Source organism: Diadema setosum, chromosome 10 (genome assembly GCF_964275005.1).
Source record: "Diadema setosum chromosome 10, eeDiaSeto1, whole genome shotgun sequence".
Lineage (NCBI taxonomy): Eukaryota > Metazoa > Echinodermata > Echinoidea > Diadematoida > Diadematidae > Diadema > Diadema setosum.
The window spans coordinates 111,177-131,814 of NC_092694.1; the positions used below are offsets into that span (position 1 = coordinate 111,177).

Genomic DNA, 20,638 nt, shown 5'->3' on the forward strand with positions numbered 1-20,638 from the left:
TTGAAGAATGATGATAAAATAGATATAGGTCTATAATTGCCCAGGTCGTCCTGTCTGCCCTTCTTAAAACAGGAATAATCATGGCAACTTTCATTTTACTAGGAAAAACACCAGTCATTAAAGGTAAATTAAATACATGGTTCAAAGGTGCGGCTACTTCATAAATAATTTGTTTAAGAAGAAACATTGAAATACCGTCATAGCCTAATGAATAAACAAGATGAAATATTTACAATAAAAAAAAACATCAATTTACTCGAGAGTAGCCGGAACAGATTTATCACCTTTTGGTTGCAAGCTCCTCATATACATATACTATATACATTGTATATATATGTGACCCTGCACCACAAAACAAACAAAAAGTCGCCAGACATGAATTTTTATTTAAGACCATGGAAGAGCAGACTTTAAGTTTTAAAATGATGTATAACTCAAATCAAATGGACTCTCCTAATCTATGTAAATATTTGAAAGAAAGCACAAACTCTGGAAAAGTGTGAACTGAGAAAAGAGGCTCTGAAGTACAGTGTCTATTCAACATGTTCAAGCGGTTAATCTTTACCAAACCGTGCTGGCTGTGCGATGAATGGGACAAAAAAAGAAGAAGAAGGAAGTAAACCACCCGTTTAACAACAATGAAGGAATTATTTGATTAAACTGAAATTCAGCATGCCTCATTAACACATTCTGACCATAATCAATGCCAATGTTCAAAGCAGTAGCCCCATTCTTTCAAAAGTTATTAAAGTTGAAAGTGAAGAGTGTGTACAAGGTTTTTCAGAAATAAAAAAGGGACTCTAAAGACACACCTAATCACACAATACTACCAAAAATGTCGGAGATAAACTGCTAAAAAACACACTTTCCCGCCAGCCTTTTGACCCCAAATTCTATCATAATGTGAAAGAATACTTGAAGAGATTGTTTGCAAAAACCGATAAGTCCATTATTATTTGCCAAATGGAGATATTTGCGATTAAAGGTCAAGAAAAAATAAAGAGAATAATAAGAAAATTTTTGCTCCTTTTGACCATAACTTAAAAAATATACCTTTATATGTAGTGACCAATATATCATTTAAAAGGTATTATTTTGTACTTTATGACAGAGATTGTACTTCAAAATCTTAAAAAATGGACTTATCGGTTTTTGCAAACGAACCCTTCACTTACTCGTTAGAAAATATGAAAAAGTCAAGATCGGCTAGGTTGACCCATTTCACCTATTTTCAGTCCTCACGCAAAATCAGTTTGTGCGACTTTTTGTTCGTTTTGTGATGTACTGTCATATATATATATATATATATATATATATATATATATTTATTTATTTATTTATTTACCATGCTGGAAACCCCCTGAGTGCCACGTTATTCTGAGATACGAAGGTAGTCATGCTTTGAGAAAGAATTCTGTTTTTCCAATCTACATAACTTCTACAAGTTTCTGTCAAATTAAGCTGGACAAATGAGCAAAGTTGAAGAGGAATGCCAAGCTTTGCTTTGATATAGATTGTATGACAAATCTATTTCTATTTGATTTTTTTTTAATGACCAGTTGCTACATTCATGCAAAGGCATGACTTTTACACAAAAAACCATGAGAGAAACTTAAAATTTACACGCAAATTTAGTTGAAAACACCACAGAGAATGCAAGCTGTATGTAAAAGGAACAAAAGCGCGAGAAAAGCTTTCATTGTACCGCGGGATTAGGCGTTTTATCGATCGGAAAGGGGAGGTCCTGTTCTGGTTGATGATGGCACGTCGGTATGAAATTTTTTTGGCAAGATAATGAGAAACTACTTATGAAATATGAAAGAGCATTGCAATTTATGGGGAATTCAAAGTTTGTTTGACAAAAATTGGTCTAGAAATGGCTGAGAAATGCAAAAATACGTCGTCCGATTAAAAGTGTGGGACCCACACTTTCCCTGTGATACGACCTTACCTCCCTCTACCGTTTGAATTTGACTACATTGGGCTTGGGGCTTTTTCAACCGTTATCTTCCGCACACGAGAGCCATGTGTACCGCACGGCTTGGTTTGGGAGGTTGACCTTTTCACCTCCGTGAATTTGGGAGAGAGACGGCGTCGTTCCGTTTGTTTACTTGAGGGAACATAGTCTCTTTTCCTCGGTGTGATGCTGCGTATAGAGCTCTACGGATTCCGACGCGACTCGAGAGCAACTAAAACAATTAGGTTTTGCAAGACGATGTATACATACGTCTCCGACCCAGAAATCTCGCAAAAGAATATAGAACCTTTCGAAATGAGGCGTAAGGGACAACGAAGGGATCGCGATTATTGAAACTGGACAAGATGCATGCCTTCATCCCGCAGAAATGAACCGACGCGACACCTGGATCTACCGACCCCAGCTCGCGATGTCCTGAGTGAAAAAGTGAGTATACAGGCATTGAGTGTAGAAGTTAGTCAGTCCGACCCATCTTTATCCGTATAAGTGCATGATGTGAGAGCTTGAAGTTTATCTCGTGAAGAATATCCTGTGCCTGCTAGAAAAGATGTATGTAGGATGACCCACAAAAGACTTGATTACTTTATTTTTTCACCTTGATTTTCGAGGTTTTTTGCGTGTAAAAAGTTCACAAAAAAATAGATTTCTAAATAATGAATTTCGCAAGGAGTAATCGGCCAAACGAGAATGAAGTAGGGTCCCTTTTGGCGAGTGTTCGTTGATCTAAAAATGAAATAAATTTCCTTATTCTGAAGCGTCCATAGTATTCTCAAGATTATGTGTATCGATCCGAAAACGAAATAAAGCTCGTTATTTCAAAAAGGAGATTCGTTAGTCAAAAATGAAGGAATGTTCGTTATTAATTCTAAAAGTGAATAATATGTGCCCAAATAAAATGGGGAGGTGGTGATTATAATTTCTGTCGAGTATAGTTTACATGAGATTTGGAAGGGGATGATCTACACTGTACTACTAGGTAGTATCAGAAACAGGGGAACACAATGGCGAGGCAGCATTACATGCACCCTCGTCGTGTCATTTTCTTTTCCCTACCTTTGAGTAGCCCCTATTTATAATAACCGTTTCTACATCATATTACATAGCTCAGCCTTATGATGTAATTAATCTGTCATATCATAATCATAAAAATGAAGTATACAATACCTGCAACATAACGACTATAACATGGCCGTTTGGCGGAGGTTCAGTGGTCCGATGCATCATGATTATGTGCGTGTGTTTGCGTATCATTTTCATTCAATTTTCTCTGCGTAGTATCCTATATACTTTTTTATATGTATTTTGATTTGTCTGCTTTTGTTTTCAAAGCTCTTCAATTCCTGTTTGTTATTATTAAATTGACTGAGACGCTATATGCCGTAGAAGACTGTAGGTTGTTCATTCACTGTGTCAGTTTTGTCCATCTATGTAGATCGTATACATATTGTACATAGATCCATCATGATGAATTGCTGTTTACTTTGATGTGCCCTTTTCTTTGAAGTGTGCTGAATAATTATGAAAGTTATAATGGATGGAAATATGATTTTTTTTTTATTTGACAAGCTATAAGATGATTTGCAGGTTGCATAATTCCATTTCCATTTCATAATTTGTTATCACAGTCAGTGGGAGCAGCTTGATGTCAGGTTCTAAAAATTTTTAGGATGTTATGATTATGTTCCCCGGATGAATCCCTTCTGAGAAGAAAAAAAAAATCTTCAGATGTATTTTTTTTTTCTCAAAAGGGATTCATCCTGGGAACAATGTGTGTATAATTTTTCATAGATTGTCGGTTATGAATGCAACCAATGTCTTTTCCTTTTACACTTTCATCATAACAAGAAGTAGGCTATGGATACTCTACATCTCAAATGGCACTTTAGTGGTTTCTCGGGACCTCTGAAAATGAAATCAGACCACCAAACTTCTAAACAGTTTATATAATTATTTTGACGGTTCCATCGGAGAACTGTGTCGAAAAAAAAAAATGCTTCCTTTCATTGGTAGGCCACGATACATTTCTTTTTTCGGGCCATCAAAATTCGAATTGAACATTTTTGTAAGCGATACGAACAGGACACCAAAAATAGATAAATAAATAAAACTCAAGTTTGTCTCGGAATTAAGTTGTGAAAACTCAATTGATTCCATTAACAGGGAACGCGGGATATTGCGATGAATCATGGTAGTCAATGAGATACGTTGTATGACCCGACGTTACTCTTTCAATATACGTTCACGCGTGAAAAAAGAATGAATCTTTAATTCCACTGTATCAATTTTTTTTTTTTTATAGATCTCAGGAGCAAATCGAGAAAAGACAGGAATGCGCATTGGAAGCCAGTCACCAAAGGTAATGTTTTTCTAGTAAATATATAAACAAACGTGACCTGTTCTTTTTCGCATTGTGTGTGTGCATGTGTATTTGTGTTTTTGTTTTATTTTGTTTTGTTTTTGTTTTTTGTCTGTAGATTGTGAAAACACGTAAGGCCTATATCGGCCTATATGACGCTTATTTTTATTCCGCGAATTTCATATTAGTCAGAATGGAAGGCATTGTGTGAATATCATTTTACTCTGGTACATAAACTAGGGGATGTGCAATTGAATCGTATATTAGTTGAAGAAAATGTCTATTCATGGAACCATGGTAATAAAATTATATATGAAAATGTTTTCTGTTTTGTTCTTTATTACACAGGCAGATGTGTTCAACAAAAAAACAAACAAAACAAAACAAACAAACAAACAAACAAACAAAAAAACACCAAACGAATTGGAGAGGTTCGGACATGCCGATTTTCTATGCCCGGCCACGAAGTATCGCCAGAGACAGTCGCTTTATCCATCTGTCTTTCTCCTGAAAAGTGTCTTCCTCCACCTCTCCGAAGTTCGGCTGAGCCCCTTCACAGCCTGAACGTTCCTGGCGAAAACCATGCCCAGCCCGAGGCCTGTCATTCCATCTGGCCCGCTGCTGCCCACAGCCCACCTGTCTGAAGAGTTGAACATTGGGGAACGACGTTGATGGCATCACAGCGAGTATCCACGGTGGTTGTTCAAACTGTGTGAACAGTTCCTTTGGTAATCTACTCTGCTGTGGAATCGGCAGTAGACTAGATCATGGTGTACTATTAGGTCGTGTTTTTTTTTTGTTTTTTTTTTTTGTTTTTTTTTTTTTTATACAGTGTACTGTACATTGTTCTAAGTTTTGCACACAACTATATCCCCACAAACACAAGAGCCACTATTAGGGTTCGCGCGTATGCCAAAAAGCTGGATACAAATCTCGAGATTTACATGGCCATCGTAATCTCGAGATTTTTGCACATGTGCACACAAAATCCCACTATTTTGCGCGATTAGCATCGCGACGGTACCCCCAAAAAATCTTGCACTTGATTTCTGAAATAGTGCGCTGATTTGCTCCCGGTGACCGCGTAAACGGCTGACCGAAAATACTTTACTAATCTCCAGATTTTATATTCCATCATTCAAGCAAGCATCACAATAACGGGTAAATGACAACATCACACTACTGTGTGACAGCTGCGTAAATATTGTCGGTATATGCAAACGCGTGAAGAGGGGGAAACATCTCGAGATTTGGAGTTCAATCGTCATCCTGGGTCGTCATCCCGCCATGTTGTTATACGTGTGGATCCGGCTAATGGCGCGTAGATATTCTACAGAATGGAAAGATAAACTTTTTAGGATGTTATGGTTATGTTCCCCGGATGAATCCCTTCTGAGAAAAAAAAAATCTTCAGATGTATTTTTTTTTCCTCAAAGGGATTCATCCTGGGAACAATGTGTGTATAATTTTTCATAGATTGTCGGTTATGAATGCAACCAATGTCTTTTCCTTTTACACTTTCATCATAACAAGAAGTAGGCTTTGGATACTCTACATCTCAAATGGCACTTTAGTGGTTTCTCGGGACCTCTGAAAATGAAATCAGACCACCAAACTTCTAAACAGTTTATATAATTATTTTGACGGTTCCATCGGAGAACTGTGTCGAAAAAAAAAAATGCTTCCTGTCATCATCCCGCTATGAAATGAATGATGGGTAGTGGATCCGGCTAATGGCGCGTAGATATTCTACAGAATGGAAAGATAGTAAACACAATATCAAGACATGCATGGTATAAATGAATGCGAACGATCCGGGTGAACAAGCGCATGTTGTATCATTGTACTGATAGGGTATTATGAAGGAAATTGTACGTATAAGGCCTACGAGTGTTACTTAGTAGCCGCGTTTGTACGTACCATAATATAGCGGGTTACCGAGCTCCCCGAAACTCGAGTTTCTATTTTGTTTTGTTTTCTTTTCTTTGTTTTTTATTGAAACCGTTAATTGACACGCTCCACATTAATTGGTTAGTAGAGTATACTATGCGCTCGGAAACTAGAGTTTGTTGAACCTCACATACATTGTCGAGTGCACGCTGTTGTGGCGTGCGCTATGAATGATGGGATATGAAAGATTCGAGTTTTTGTGCTTGACCGTTCACACGTATCTGCGGGCCAAAGATTAGCGCGCTAATAGTAACAGCAAGATTTCTTGGGATTAGCATTGCGCTGCTGACCGCGCTTATTTGTTGGGTTTTTGTCCACTCGTGCAAAGAACTCAGTTTACTAGCGGGATACAAATTTCTCGTTTTGTTACCCAGTAATTTGTATACGTGTGAATCCCCCTATAGGCGTGTATAGATGGGTAATGAATGCCAGCGCGTTTTCACTTATTTTTCATGTTTATTTTATTTAGGCTGTATGTTTGTGTATTATTGCCCTTGTCATATTCAACAAAACAACAAATTACGATGCAAAATAATAATATTATACTCAGTATACACTACGCAACAGTCACTCCAAAGATATTACCCTGAATGCCCATCCCCCGTCACACGGACGTAGGGCCTAATTTACACTGTACTGTGATGTTCAAACAGTAAAAACATTGACTCAACGATCAATCATTAGTTCACACATTGTATACACTCATGTTTACATGTATGCTGGTTAATAATTTCTTTGGTAGTGCAAAACGCTGTACAAGCCTGCTGGTAAATTCCCGCAAGATATTCGTAATTTGTCCTTTTTGCCTCGGATAAGCTTGATTTTCAGACATTTCCTTTTTTATGTCGAAGGTATATTTTCTCTCTTCTTTTTCTCATACAATGTATTATCCCTGTGAATTATCCCTGTATGAATTTTCTTTGTAAATATGTGGCTCGACCGTAAGTTTCTTATAAATAATCTATTACATCGGTAAGTATGTAAATTTTGATATTAACAAAGAGGCAATGTTCGCACCTCTTTAAAATAATGGCAGAGAGAAGTTTAAATCTGCGCTTTCAAGCACAGCGATATGCTTGACGTGGAATTATTATAGGTGATACACGTATATTGAATACGACTGGGAAGAACACTGTCGAACCGAAGATAATGATAATTCACATGTTACTGCTCAGTATTCTCAGTGTAATTCATTTTTGTATAATATTCACATTATTAGTATTATGTCTCGCCATCGTTGTTGTTCCTGTTACTGGTCATTGGTGTTTTTTTTTTTTTTTTTTTTTTGTATGTGTGCTATATGCCTATATCTCGCGAATCGTGAAGAGGCTAATGGCTGGGAGCCAAATGATATCAGATAACGTGGTCGATAGCATTAGCACTAACTGGAACGGATTCCACGTACTCTGACGTTATGAGCATCGTCAAAATAATCTTGACAAAACATATTTTCTCCTCAATCAAAACAGAGGTTCTCAGGAGGTTTGTGATGACAACTTATACAGAGAATGAAGTTATTTGTGATGATGATAATAGTACAGTATACATGATAATCATTACAATGGTATAAAAAACGGTAACAACAAAGGCAACAATTTCAAGCGGCAATACCAATTCCAGGAGTTAGCTGTTTTGTTTAGCAATAGCCTCGAATTTTTTTTTTAATACCACGAACTGCGTGTTTGTGACTGATAAAAAAAAGAAGTTAAGTGCATTAATTACTTCACGCAACCACGTTGGCCTCATTAGCTGTTATACGAGTTGATAAGAATAATCACAGAAATATTCATTTTGAAAAGTGATTGACACTTCGTTTTGTAATTGTACTTACATTTCCCTTGAAATGTTGGTATGTACGGTCCGATATCACCATCTCCGGTTCTGTCCGAGGTCATAATGTGCAGTAATCGTGGATACTGGTTAGCTCGGTTAAGCCCTGGTCACAACTCGCCGTGCGTGCTTTTCGTCTGTACGTTCTTGGCGGAGGCCACGGCATTCACGTTTTTTCTAAAAAACGTGGGGAGGGAGTGACTAGCGCAGGGAGGAAGAACGTCAACGCACGACACTCGCACGGTTGCGCAGGGTGTAAGTACGTGGCCCGCACGCCACGCCTGGCCATGAGGGGTTACGTGCATCGTACGTTGTGCACGTGGTAAGTGAGTCGTACGTGCTTACAACTTACAATCTGCGTGCGATTGCCACGTTCTCTTGCGGAGGCTGCAATTACACGTGCTGCTCACGCACGGTATCCCTACTCTGTCGCATGTTGTAAGTGCGTGCAAGTGCGATGATTTTTTCCCCGCCAGATGCTAGGGGTAGGCCTAATCATAGGACCACCTTCCGAGGTTCTTCAGATGTATAATCATACGTCTTCTCCATACGTGTAAATGGTAGTTGTAATTGGTAGTTTAACCTTCTGCTTGTCATATTCATTTCATGTCTATAGGTTTTTATATTTTGTTGAAAGAAAATGAGATTGAAATAAATGAACTAAATGAAATATGTGAAATGTGTACATACTTACTCACTGACAGAGAAAGGGTTAAGAGGCTATATCAGGTATAGGACATAGGTTACATCACGTATAAAATGGCATTGTATACCTGTTGTAGGTTTTAATAGGCGACTATCAATATCAGGTATACAATGACATTGTATAACATTATTTTGGTTGAAACATCCTAACACATTGGCACTGGAGGTGAGATGCATATGATTTGCTGTTATGAAGTCTACTATCTTTATACCCAGTTTCAGAGTTGGTGGCATATCAGCCATGGAGGCATTTTTGAGCTAGATTTATCAGCATAGATTTATCAGCATATTACTAGAACAATGAATGTAGGCCTATGGTTTTGCAGTTTTATCTGAGTCTGAAGGTGTCACAATTGCAATTAAGGCCCTATATAAAGTAATACTATCATAGAAATTTCTTCCTTGCTTAATTTCAAAATATACACATTCTCAATTTCACAGAATGGTACTGACTTTATCACTGTTCTGCATACACAATGATGGTCAATGCCTTTTAACCACGCTTGTGCAGCTCTTAAAAGGATTTTTTTTTTCAAAACTCCAAAAACCTGGTCACTTCATATACTGACCACTCAGAGCTCAAGATTTCTATATGCTTTGCATCTTCAAGCAGTTTTTGACTGTGTCTTATGTGCCGCAAAATGTGATGCAAGTGTATGTATATATAACTTCGAAAGAGTTTTGAAAGCCCTTTCTAGTGATATAACAGTCATTTTTCTGTGTATGCGATTTTTTCGATCCCATAATCCTTACAGGGCATTTCTGCCCGGTAGGTGAAATAGAACAGTATGAATATATAATTGCCAACATCAGGACATCTTGGAGACGAAATAATGATACTCTTCCGTCGGCTCGGCTCGTGTACATTGCAGAAATCACTGCGCACAACTTGCGTTTTGAGTGCGGAGCAGGTGCTTATTCGGCAAGTTCGGTACGGTCTGCGTGCTCTATTGAGCAGTTGAACTCAGGGAAGTGTCGAATAAGCACGGGCTGTGCACTTATTACGTGCTCAACACGTATGTGCTACGTGCGCCGTCCGTTGAGCAAGTGACGGTGGGAAAATTTTAAAAGACGCACGGAGTCAGTGCGTTGTACGCACGTTCGCTGTAGAGGGCACGTACGTTGCCCGCACTTAGGGTGAATCCGTAGCCCGAACGCAGCGAAAGTTCCTCGTGTCCTAAAAGTGCTACGGCGTGTCTGCGTGCTCCAAAATCCGTACTGAGGCGGTGCTTACTACGTACGGATCCCCAAATTTTGCCCACGTTTTTGCAAGTAGACAGCACGCACTTGCAAGTACGGCGAGTTGTCACCACGGCTCTAGCTTCAAGAGGGATCATTATAAAGCCGTGGATGCCGATCCAGAGCACTTGCAAGATAAACTTTATACACTGATGAGAAACTAACTAACTGTAAACAATCGAGGGAACTTGATTAACCACAATTGAAATGCTCTTCCAGGGAATATAAAGCATATGAAAATATGTATATAGGGTTCACCTTCAAGATCAACTCTTCTTGTTTTGTTCTTATTTATTTTTTTTTTTAATTCAATTATTTTTTAGTGTCTTTTTATTGCACTTCATTGCACTGGAATGATGGTGAATAAAACTAGACTGAACTAAACTAGAACCGAGTTTATAATCCTTGACAAGATCAACCTTGTTTTGTTATGTTCGTCAAGTTTACAGCTTTGTCGACCTCATGTTTCAGCAAGGAACTGTGAATGGAAAGATATCCCCTCCCCCCCTCTCTCTCTCTCTCTCTCTCTTTCTGACCTTAGTTTCATGCTTACCGTGTTGTTTTGTTTCAGTTTTTACATCAGAATTGTCGGAAAAGATTTGAATGTAATCCATGGTCGGGGAGGTGTACTGCCGCACATTTTCAGCCCTCGTCTTACTGCCTCCGATTGAGAAAATGCCTTTTATACATCAACGTTTATAAGCATTAGAAATCTGATCAGTGTTTTTGAAGTATCTTTGACAAAATAAATCACGGATGTACATAATCGAGAAGAGTTCAAACCTACGACCTCCTGATCTCCGGACAGGCGTATTTTCAGGAATATATTGACATCTTATTCCTACACAAAATTTTGGTACACTGTCTTTTACATCTATGTATCTGTGTATGCCCGAAATGAGGTGGATGTGATGTATACAAAATCTATAAAATGATACATGTATCTATAGTTCACACCAATGTCTCATCTGTATTATGGTTTGCGAATTGTCTCCATGTTGATACTTTATAGTTTTCCCCTCCAAAATAGCCCAAAAGAGTGTTGCTATTTAATTTAAAGAGAATTGCTGCAGTCTGTAGGCCTATCGTTATATTTTTATACTACATAATTATATGTGAAAATTATTTACCATAATACACGCATTTTTTGTTAATATTACAATGTTATTGTATATAAGATCAACAGATTTATCATTATTTATCATAAGGTTTGTTTCTTAACTACGATATACCTTTCCATATCAAACAAGATATATTGTTTAGCACTCTCAGAATTGTGATTGAAAAAAAAAAATTATGTGGTGTGGTTTACGTAGGTACATGTATACAAGTATTTATTATATATACAGATATATATATATATATATATATATATATATATATTATACATATATATATATTATACATATATATATATATATATATATATATATATATATATATGTAAAACTCTCTCGAAATTACTCAAATTTCCAGTTCTATTCTGAAGAATGGGAAAAGACACGCGAATACAAGCGGTGTTCAAAATTTACAACACTGAAATACACATGTACAAACATCTCTGTATGAACACTGTCAAACACTGTACAGTTTGTGATAACGTATGATGGTCACTGCATGTTATAGATTTTGCTTGTGGAGATAGATTGACAAGAGTTTTCGCTTGACGGCATCGTCTTCCATACGGTTACAGCTCGTTATTCCGAAGGTTCGTTATTCCGAAGGCTCGTTATTCCGAAGGCTCTTCAGTCCGAAGTTTCGTTATTCCGAAGGTTCGTTATTCCGAATTTCATTTTCGGATTAACAAAATCTTCGGAATAGCGAACCTTCCGAATATCGCTAGGAAAGTGTTCGGATTAACGAACCCTTTTTCATTTTCAGATTAACCAACCTCTATGTATAGGGAATTTGTGTGTTTCGGATTAAGGAACCTTCGGAATAACGAACCTTCGGAATAAAGAACCTTCGGAATAACGAACAGCACCCTTCCATATACAGCCAAGATTTCAACCTGCAGATGAGCCAAGGCACCTTGTTTCATACGTGAGTATATAGGTATCATAAAAAGCTATCATTGATTTGAAATTGTAACACGACATTTCCATATCATTATAGAATAATGTAAACCTAAATACAGAATCATATAAAATGTCTTTCAGGGTGTCTTACTCAAAATTGTTTGATTAAAACATTGTTGATTTCTCCGTACCGAAACTTTTATGGATCATCACATCGCCTCCAATATATACGTTGTTTATAACAATATAATATACAACGCTCAGTAAGATTTGTGTAATATGAACCATGACTCCATTCTGTCAATATATTTCGAGTTTTGCAGTCGAATTTCACTGTGGGGTGTTTGAGAGATGTACATCATGATAACTGCTCGGGAGTTGAATGTTCCAGCATGATCCTGTCGAATTTACTTGTATTATAGGTATACATCGGAGCTCTATTGTAGCTCGATCCACTAAACATGGGCAAGTCAGTTTGCATGCTATGCACAGTGAAATCAGTGAAATTTCGGCCACTATAATTATTCTGAACAAAACATACGATCCCATCCCTGACAAAAACCTGACAATTGATATTATATAGCATCCTAACCAGAAGTCTCCATGAAGTATAATAAAACATAAATATGTAACCAAGTCACTGAGGGGGTTGTACCAAAAATAATTCTGTTTAAAATATTTTTTATTCAAATGATTCATCACATCGCGTTCGGTACGTGTTTATTTATTTTATTTACACGCGCTAAGCAGAATAAAGCAGAATGAACCATTTGTCAAGCAGGTAAGTCATATTATTCATGACGTGATTGACAATACAGACTTTGCCACAATAGTTCCGTAACAGTAAATTAACACAAAATCTATAACCATCGTTTGGTGATAAGAAACCTAGTGTTGTCTTTATTATATTCCATGAATACTTCACGTACAAACCGTTTCGTACGATACCTGGCCGTATGGATCATTCACGTAAACAAATCCCCGCTCTTATTTTTTTTTTTTCGGCAGTTGTAACGGGGAAGAGACTGTATGTGTATCAGACACAGCTATAAGAAAAAGTGATTTCATTCATACAAACGTGTATTGTTGCTATTTTGTCGCATGATTTCGGACATGAATTTCATACAGTTCAGAAGCAGCAGTGAGATTGAAATATCAACATACCTATAGAGATGACCCTTGGTCAGTTGGTTGCTAAACATACCGATTTGGTAGTCCAAATCAAGGAACCAGCCAATAAATGGTGTATATTTTCCTTCTCTAATTCAATTCAATATCACGTTGCTATAATTATTAATTTCTTTATTTCCATCTTTAGGAAGACATGATTAAGAAAAAAAAAATGAATTTCAGAAACTCAAGTACTGCCTGCAGGCCTTATACCGGTAATTGCAGTGTTGTTGATTTTCAAATGACAATTATGTCGCATAACTCACATTATTATCAAACATAGGCTCTCAAAAAAAAAAAAAAAAGATCGAGTGAAAATATTCACTCTCGAAGGGGTGAATACAAAAAAAAAAAAGAGTGAATTTAGAGTGAAAATGGAGTGAATTTCGAGTGAACATGTTAATTTCACTCATTTTGGAGTGACCGTAGGGATCACTCGAAGATTTTGGACTTTGCCAAAATAGTTCCGTAACATTAAATTAACACTAAATCTATAATCATCGTTTGATGATAAGAAACCAAGTGTTGTCTTTATTATATTCTATAAATACTTCACGTATACGTTGTGATACCAAGGAGGTACTACGTACGATACCTGCCCGTAATATGGGTCATTCACGTAAACAAAAATCTCGGCCTCGAATTATACGATTGGTAACAAAAGTTATCATTGATTTGAAATGGTAACACGACATTTCCATAAAGAATAATTAATAAACCTAAATATAGAATCAAATAAAATGTCTTTCAGGGGGTCTTACTTAAAATTATTTGATTAAAACATTGTTGATTCCTCCGTACCGAAACTTGTATATGGTTCTATCACATCGCCTCCAACGTATACATTGTTTACAACAATATAACGCTCAGTAAGATTTGTGTAATGTGAACCCTAACTCCATTCTGTCAATATCGCCGATGGGGCTCTCGTAGCTCGATCCATGGCATGGGCAAGTCAGTTTGTATGCTATGCACAGTGAAATCAGTGAAATTTCGGCCACTATAATTATATACTGAAGAAAACATACGATCCCATTGGTGACAAAAACCTGACAATTGATATTATATATAGCATTCTAACTAGAAGTTTCCATGAAGTATAATACAACATAAATATGTAACCAAGTCACTGAGGGGGTTGTACCAAAAATAATTCTAATTAAAATATTTTTGATTCAAATGATTCATCACATCGCGTTCGGTACGTGTTTACTTATTTTGTTTACACGCGCTAAGCAGAATAAAGCAGAATGAACCATTTGTCAAGCAGGTAAGTCATATTATTCATGACGTGATTGACAATACAGACTTTGCCACAATAGTTCCGTAACAGCAAAATTAACACTAAATCTATAATAATTTTTTGATGATAAGAAACCAAGTGTTGTCTTTATCATATTCTATAAATACTTCACGTACAAAACGTTGTGATACCAGGGAGGTGAGCACCTCCCTGGTGATACCAAGGAGGTACTCCGTGATACCTAGCTGCCCGTAATATGGGTCATTCACGTAAACAAATATCCGCTCGTTAGCTTTTTTTCGGCAGTTGTAACGGGAGGTGAGTGTATGCGGTAAATTTTCATTTAAAAAATGATAATAAATGAGCGGATGATAGATTGCCTAAATTTCACCCCAGCATATTTTTTTTTTTTTGGGGGGGGGCTGTAACTTCACAATTAATTTCTATAAAGATGTAGTGTCTATACTAATGTATTTTGGCTCATTTGGAGGTTGAAATCTTGATGCAAACTATATCGTTTCATGCTGTGTGTGAAGCTGCAGCCTGCAATATAGGTGTAGCGTTTCAAATATCATTGGCGTCGTCTATCTGTTTGGATACTTTCTGAAATGTCTTCACAAAAAAAAAAAAAAAAAAATCGGAAGTTACCGAGTGTTTTCCTACTTTTGGGAATTGTGTCCGAAAGAATTATAGGGTGACTATGGTCGCGATTATTCAATAGTGCCTCACATGCGCTGATCAAGCCTGTGTCAAGACAGTCATGTAAATACATGTATAAACGTATCTTTGCGCTGGCGATTTGAACATCAAAAATTCAATCGAAATCCATCTAGGATCTTTTTTTTCTCTGTGTGTAGTAGCTAGTACACGTGTATCTAGTGTTCAAACTTTCATGTTCGAATAGATGATAAAATCGTTGATGCCGGTGGTTCTCAAGTACAGACATACGTGAAATATCTACAGTCGGTGCCATAATCATTCAATTACTTTCTTCGGACTCACAAAGTTTAGTACCCAATGGCACAACCGTGAATACATAGTATTCAATGGATGGAGCTGTACATTACTAGACATTTGGATCATTTCCATAACCAGGTAGGTAGGGGTACTGGTATCGGCGACCCAACACGTTCAATGGGGTTACGATACCGGTGTGTGTTCCACCGTACACTTTGAATGAAGCAAGTGGCTGGGCATTGGGTATTGTGTGTGTCTCTCTGGTGTGTGTAGGCCTGAACGGCGAAGAGTTGGGAGAAGTGGTGTGTGTAGGCCTGAACGGCGAGAGTTGGGAGAAGGGGAGAGAGATTCCGCCGAGAGTCCTTGGGGAGCTCGCAGAGTGATAGGAAGGCCTAAAAATAGATGTGTTTCGGTCATGGGGTCAGGAGGGCCTGTCGCTTCGTGGAATGGAAGGAGTGGAAGGTGGCTGGAGTTCGGCTCGCAAAACGCAAAGACAGTACCGTATTGCAATGGAAACGGCAGGTGGCGCTCTGTAGGTGACGGTCATCCTGATAGATGTTGGAAAGATTTTGCCTTCATGCAGCAAATTACTATGTACTAAATTCGTAATTTTCTCATCTATTTTACACTGTAATGTGAAACGAACCATCATGGATGTTGATACTATCCTTCCTCAACACAATTTCATCAAGTATTCTGCAAATACTAGCAAATAGGGACTTTTCGATTTGCACGTTGAGCCAGGCGTCACCCTGTTATGACGTAGTTTTTGCGTACTGCGCATGCGCGAGTGTCGACCCTCGGCTCATCGCACAAATTTCGAACGCGTTCACCCCGGTTATCACCGTCCACCCAAATCGGTTGCGCCGCGCTCAACCCACCTTGCTATGACGTCACACTCCTCTCGCGATAGACGAAAATTGTGCGAAAGAGCACGATGACTCTCGGGAAATCCGTGCTCAGTTCACCTGTTAATTTTCTTTTTTCTTTCGAGAGACTACTTATATTCTAATTACATGAAAGCTTATGATCTTAATACGTCACAGCAGCAGCGCTGACATACAAACTACAGCCTCTGGTACCTACTTTATTTGCCCGCTTTTACTGTTTCGCACTTTGCAACTGCATACCGTAGTCCCACACATGCATTAACACGTAATGCTGTACGCAAACAGATCTCGGTGCTTTGGCATAGTGCAGCGGTGCATTTGCCTTGTAGTCTAACCATGCATCATGTTTTAAAATCCACATAATTCCTCCCAGGATACGCATCTAGTCAAAGACAAAATAGATATTTTAAGTATAGAAACAAGTCACAAATTCCGCATATAGACCGATTCAAGCAACTGTTCATGGAAGTGCGCCCTCTTAAGGCGACGCCATAACTGGGGGCCAACCAGGCCGGGTGTCGGCAAGCGTGTTTTTTTTAGACGGCACAGATTGGGGAAACTAAAAATCTATCGGGGACCCTATCACTAAACCTAACCCTAATCCTAATCCTAACCCTAACCATCAAACCCTAACCCTAACACTATAACCCTAACCCTAACCCCAATCCTAACCCTAACCATAACCATAACCATAACCAAAAACCCTAACCCAACGTTTTTCCCATAGGTTTAACACGCGCCATGCCCCAATCTGTGCCGTCTTAAAAAAAAAAAAAAACGCTGTCGGCAAGCGCCGTGCGTGCGTGGCAAGGGTGCCAGCGGAAGCCAGTGCTTTTACCACGCGGTGCCAGCCGGCCAGCTAGCTATCTCTGGCGCTGGCAGCGATCGACGCGTCTGGATTTGTGACAACTATAGAGTCTACTTTTTCTTTTTTCGTTAGCTATTATTAATAAAATTAAACAACTTATACCGACTATGAGCGAATGGGTAGATGGCGTATATGGCTGTAGCCAAAACTTGAACTTCAAGGTAAATATCGGTACGATCCGTGAGTGTTTGTAGATTCTATTTCTTTTGCGATGACCTGGGTACTCCCGTGTAAGCCCCTTCACTGGATCTATTCACATTTGTGTAAGAGGATAAAAACAACTGGGGAGAACTATGGCTAGGCGCAGACAGACGTCTAGATCGTGAGCCTAGACTGTTGAGCAGTTAACTGATATAATTAAATACAAATAATGAATCAGAATCTTGAGCTAGATAGTAGATATGGCGCTATCAATTAGTAATAATATCAGTTAACTTAAACCTTTTTAGGCTTTTCTCGGACCAGCGGGGTAGAGTCTGTCTAACGTTTTTTTAGATCTTGTCTAGAATTCTAGCCAACAGTCCAGATTAGATCTAGACCCGTCTAGACCTATTGACTTCTAGAACCCTAGCTACATCCTATGTCATTTTCGGTTGTCACTAACTTCCGGCAAGCCTAACTAAGTAAACCAAACTGAAGGCAAATCTAGGCGTTTCTAAGCCGTATAAACTTAAGAAGTTAATTTACGTTGCCTGATGTCAACAACCAAAAATTCTACTGTTTAAGGTCTAAGTAACCTTGCATTTAACATCGCGCTAACGCCTAAAATTATAATCTACAAAAGTGATTTTCAAATCAAACTTTCTAAATATGAATTATGCTTATGAAACGGATGTTTGCCACCATTCGTAGCAGTTTAATATCTATAAGTATCACTTTATCAAAAATCAACTCAAATTCAGAGTTCCAGGCCCAAGTTGAATATGGTCAATTTAATGCTGAACGCTTAGTGAAGAAGTAAAAATTTACAATATAAGAATTTTTTGCACATCTTGAAACATTCATTTGGCTGCAGTGTAGGCTTTAATTAATGTTTGTCATATAGTACTAAGTAACCACTAAACCAGGAAGTGTATTCTAACTTTGGTAAGTATTGCACCAAGCATTAAAAAAGAAAAAAGTAATGAATTATCAAAATATGTGATCTGAACTTGTCTTCTAAAATAAACAACTTTATTTTACGAATATGAATATGCAGTGATTAAGCCTATATTAAATAGAGAATCTGTTAGGCATAGGCCAAAGTTTGTTTCGAAAATCTGTGCATTTTTTATACCGCTGTGTTTCACTTAAGTGATATATATTCATGCGTCAGCAGTGTCTGAATTTCACACACTGACGTGCAGCTTCCATTTCCGGTTTTTCGCCTGTCATTTGTGCACCCAAACAACTGCACAATATGTGTTTGTTGGTTTTTTTTCTGATCCTTCGAAGCTTTCATTTTACATCGATATGTCTGAATTACTCAATCTATCCAAAAGAAAGGCATTAAATGCCGCTGAATGACTTTTCCACAGTGAGTAAAACAATCACAATTTTAGCGCGGCGGTCGCCGACCCAGCGGCCGCCGGCGGCGCATGCGGCCGCGCCCGGCTAACTATGCGCGATGGGTACGCTGGGCTGCTAGCTGCAAGTGCAACTCGCTGGGTAGCTAGCTCGCTGGGAGCCCCCGTTGGCCCCCAGTTATGGCGGCCGTTATAGCGCCGCTAGCGGCGGTAGGTGAATAGGCCATCGAAATTGAAACGGTCTATATGCACGCAAGGCACAGGTTGCCACCTGCACACGCCACGAGACGTGACGCCGGCGCCCGAAATCGAAATGTGTCACAAATGTACACACTAGTAGTTATTGTCACAAATGTACACACTAGTAGTTATGTACATATGTATGATGTACTGTATGCATGGCTGTTTAATGTGTATGTACACAGGTTGACCAGATTCATGGAGAACATTCTACATGGTATAGATATAGTACATACAGGCTGACCAGATCAGTGGAGAATTTTCTAGGTGGTATACAATGTACTTATACAGTACATGCATGTAACTGGAAATACATTATAGCTCACTCAATCTAGAATGATTTCACCCATGATTTCACCTCAAATCATACATAGTGTTCAGTTTATCCATTACTGATGTATGCAATTTGAGTTTGACATGATTGTATAAGCTTCGAGAATCCAAGCAATATCACTGTAACTGGTATCCATGAAACAAGAACATGGAATTAATACAGCTATCCAAAAGGCATGTGATAGTATGTGATTATTGTTGCTTGATTTGGATTTTACCTCACATTTGTTGTAAATAACAATGAGAAATTGTGAAGGTAAAAGAAACCCTTGCTACGGCAAGGCTTTCTTTTTCCCATGGGGGATGGTGTCACAAATGTACACACTAGTAGTTATGTACATATGTATGATGTACTGTATGCATGGCTGTTTAATGTGTATGTACACAGGTTGACCAGATTCATGGAGAAAATTCTCCACTGATCTGGTCAGCCTGTATGTACTATATCTATACCATGTAGAATGTTCTCCATGAATCTGGTCAACCTGTGTACATACACATTAAACAGCCATGCATACAGTACATCATACATATGTACATAACTACTAGTGTGTACATTTGTGACACCATCCCCCATGGGAAAAAGAAAGCCTTGCCGTAGCAAGGGTTTCTTTTACCTTCACAATTTCTCATTGTTATTTACAACAAATGTGAGGTAAAATCCAAATCAAGCAACAATAATCACATACTATCACATGCCTTTTGGATAGCTGTATTAATTCCATGTTCTTGTTTCATGGATACCAGTTACAGTGATATTGCTTGGATTCTCGAAGCTTATACAATCATGTCAAACTCAAATTGCATACATCAGTAATGGATAAACTGAACACTATGTATGATTTGAGGTGAAAACCTTTCACCCTTAACTTCTACTGTGTTATCCACTACCTATGTCACACCAACTGACTTTCTGTCATAGCACTCTTTCAGCATGTTGACATGACACATTTTCTGTGCTTCGCCTCTGTCTGGTGTACTGATCACATAGTTCACATCATTGAGTTTCTTTTTGACACAGTATGGGCCACTGAACTTGGCTTTCAGTGGTTCACCTTGTATGGGCAGCAGTACAAGAACTTTGTCACCTGGGTTGAAAGTTCGGGCTTTGGCATTTTTGTCTGCCTTTCTCTTCATAGAGTCTTGTGACACTTTCAAGTGTTCCCTAGCTACCTCACAAGCCTTTGAAAGCCTTTCACGAAACTTTGACACGTAGTCAAGGAGGTGGACCTCATCATCCTCAGTCATGAATTTCTCTTTGATGAGCTTCAGTGGGCCCCTAACTTCATGACCGTACACCAACTCGAATGGGCTGAAACCCGTCGACTCATTTGGGGAGTCCCTCGTTGCAAACAG

At 38.4% G+C, this 20,638-nt stretch overlaps 1 pseudogene; it reads left to right on the forward strand.

Annotated features, from left to right (window-relative positions):
- The first annotated feature begins 2,326 nt into the window (after positions 1-2,326).
- LOC140233632 (uncharacterized) lies at positions 2,327-5,006 on the forward strand (annotated as a pseudogene).
- Positions 5,007-20,638: the final 15,632 nt, after the last annotated feature.